Genomic DNA, 3,039 nt, shown 5'->3' on the forward strand with positions numbered 1-3,039 from the left:
CTCCCACGTCGGGGACATCGTGAGCACGTGGCTGCTGGCCTCTCTGGCTGCCCCCGATTTATCCGGGAATCCTGGACGGAGGTGGAGTTGTGGTTGGGCAGGAGAGCTGAGCTCACACGTGGGTACCCCTCCTTCCCGCCGCTTTGCCAGGAGGAGGCCGAGGCAGGGCGGTGCCCACCTGAGCCCCGCAAGACGAAGTCCCTGCCGCGGGCCCAGGTGGTGCCTGGCTTCCCCGCCCTAGGCATCCTGCACCCTGGGCTTTCCTTGTGGGAGCCTGTTGTCCGGTGGGGCGGGGGTGCCGGGCTGCAGGAAGGGTTGCGGGGCTACGAGTCGGGTGTCTTCCGCTGTGGCATTTGGTGCTGATTTTGTTCCCTGAAGAAGCAGCCTTGTTCCTGCTCCTGCCTGAGGAGACGCGTGTGAAATCCTGACAGTGCTGCACGCTCAGTTAGGCCTTTTCTATTTTTAGATCCTATTTTATGACTCAAGTGTTGACTTCATGGAAATGATGTCATCATAAAAGTTGCCTGAAAATGGAATCTTCCAACTCTAAACCCATTTCTTTATTGACTTATGTAATTGTCTCCCAGCAGGAAATCCTACCCTAATTTCTGATCGATTTTCAATCAGCCTCAGCTACCAACACAGTAAAAATCTCTGCCTGAGCCCGTTGTCAAGTAATTAACAAGTGACGGCAGACACTTACTGACGCTCAGAAGTTACTTCAAGGAAACACTGAAAGAGGCATTTTGTAAAGCAGAAATTCTTCCCGTTTACCTGGGCTCCTGTAGGGAGGGTCGCACAAGTGTAGCTTTTCAAATTAAGTTAAATGAACAGGCACTCATCGGGTTTCCACTGTGCTCCTCTTCCTGGCCCTGCAGCTGCAGTTGCTAGTCCGTGGGGTAGCGGGTGCCTGAGCGAGCCTGTCACCTCCCACTCCGGGTTGGGGTTTCTCCTTGCAGGTTCAGCCGTGCGGGTCTCCCCAGCCCCCGTCGGGGCAGGAGGTGGAAACGGGCAGATTCAGCCCTGCCGGTTACGGCCCCGCGGGCCCCCTTCCCTGCACCTGTCCCCACCTCCCGATTCCTGGGCGTTCCCCAAAGCCCGCTCGGGCGGGGGTCAGGGGGCTGCGTATTTCTCCAGCTCTGGCCATCGGGGCTGGTTCGTTTTCCGAGAACTGTGGTAGGGTGACGGCTCACCGGTGCAGCACCACGTCCCCAGTCTCTCCTGCTGTCTGGGTTTTGCAGTGGTACCTCCTCCCTGCGTGGGACGGGGTTTCCCTGTGTGTTGATGTAGCCTGAATCACACCCCAGTTCTGGGCATGTGCAGGTATCCCCTGCTTTTCCAAAGTTCGCTTTACGCTACTTCGCTTTCATGGAAGACCTGCATCAGGACCCGTTTTCACTCCCCATGAGAAATCTGAAGAGGACTTTCACTTTTACCAAAAAAGAGGCAAAAAGCGAAAATCTCATTCAGCTCAGCATGTCTTTCATGGAGCGTTACAGGGGCAGCCCCCCCCAGCAGGGGGAGGGGCCCCGCCAAGCCCCTCCCTTCCCCGGGACCGCCCGCGGCGTCTCAGCCCCCCAGCCCTGCCGCCGTGACTGACTGTGCGCCCCTGTGCTTCACCTCCATTTATTCTGTGCACCGTGAGCAAGACCGGTCCTCAGGTAACTGCTCTTTTGCTTTGCACCATTCTGGCTTGGAGAGGTTTCCTAGTAACCGGAACTGCCCCCAGGGTGACTTTTTCATCTGGGTCCTTTTCCCAGTTTGCCCACGATGCTGGGATGTTGGAGAGTCTGCGTGAGGCTTCTGAGCATCCTGGTGTGAAATGCAGTCTACCTTCCCCACACGGCAAGGCGTTTGCACCTCCAGGCTGCCCACCTTCCGCCTGTCTCTTGTCCACCAGGCACCCTGAGAACAGGAAAAGGCCCGTGGTCGGCATGGGGAGGCGGGCTGTGTCTGCCCTGCCTTGCGGGCCGGAAGGCAGCCTGGGGGCCGGGTGAGGGTCGACTTTCCTTTTATTTTAAATTGGAGTCTAGCTGGGTTACAATGTTGTGTTAGTTTCTGGTGTACAGGATAGGGATTTTGTTATACACACACGTATGTGTACACAATCCTTCCCAGATTCCTTTCTGTTGTAGGCTGTTACAGAGTATTGAATACAGTTCCCTGTGCTGTTGATGAGGACCTTGCTGTTCATCTGTTTTACACATAGTGGTGTGTGTCTGCGAATCTCGAACGAAAAAATATGGAAGTCTTCAGGAATTTGCATGCCCTCCTTATGCAGGGGCCGTATCTTTATTCCAGTTTTAGTAAACGTGCTGTGGAAATGAGCACCCAACATATATTTTAATAAACAATGGCAGTGGTTAACTCAAAGGAGGAGGTCCCTCAGAGAATTTCAGGCATGAGAACATAGTTGAAAGGAAAAGCATGACTTGACAAAAAAAAAAAGAAATGCTATGACTACCATTGCTCTTTTAAAAAAATCTATAAAATAACATTGCACAAAAAATCTCTTCCTTTATGAACGTGTGAACAGTCCCTGTGGATAACTAATGTCTTATGTCCCAGCATCCAGTTTATTTGTTAATTTCAGAATGACCTGACTACGTGCCTGTTAGATTCAGGGCCATGAGCTGGCCTAATGCAGGTGAAAAGACACTGTTCCTTAGAGTCTGAAATTTGGGGTAAATCAGGAGAGTGGGACGATCTCCAAGCCAGACGGTCAGCGTCCCCCGTGACGCAGGACCACTTGTCTGAGGCCTTCCGCAAGCAGCCGTGTCTGTGTCCCCACCTCCCGTGGCACTGACCAGGTGGCGATGGAGTCGCTGACTTCATGACTCACTCTCGTACGCTGTATTTCTCATCTTGCACCAAAGCGTGCCTTCTTTTACTTCGCTCAGTCGTTCTAGTGCTTTCTCTTGGGGCTGCACGGAAGGCAGCTGGGGATTCTAGAGAAGGTCGGCGTGACTGTGCATCCCCCAGGTGTCCTCTTCCCAGTTTCCTCCAGCCATTCTTACTCGCTATGGGTATTTTACAATG

At 53.5% G+C, this 3,039-nt stretch overlaps 1 pseudogene; it reads right to left on the reverse strand.

The window, feature by feature from the left end:
- Positions 1 to 2,236: 2,236 nt before the first annotated feature.
- LOC116154176 (U6 spliceosomal RNA) lies at positions 2,237 to 2,331 on the reverse strand (annotated as a pseudogene).
- Between the last annotated feature and the right edge of the window lie 708 nt (positions 2,332 to 3,039).

The sequence above is a fragment of the Camelus dromedarius genome, chromosome 7 (assembly GCF_036321535.1).
Source record: "Camelus dromedarius isolate mCamDro1 chromosome 7, mCamDro1.pat, whole genome shotgun sequence".
NCBI classification, from domain to species: Eukaryota; Metazoa; Chordata; class Mammalia; order Artiodactyla; family Camelidae; genus Camelus; species Camelus dromedarius.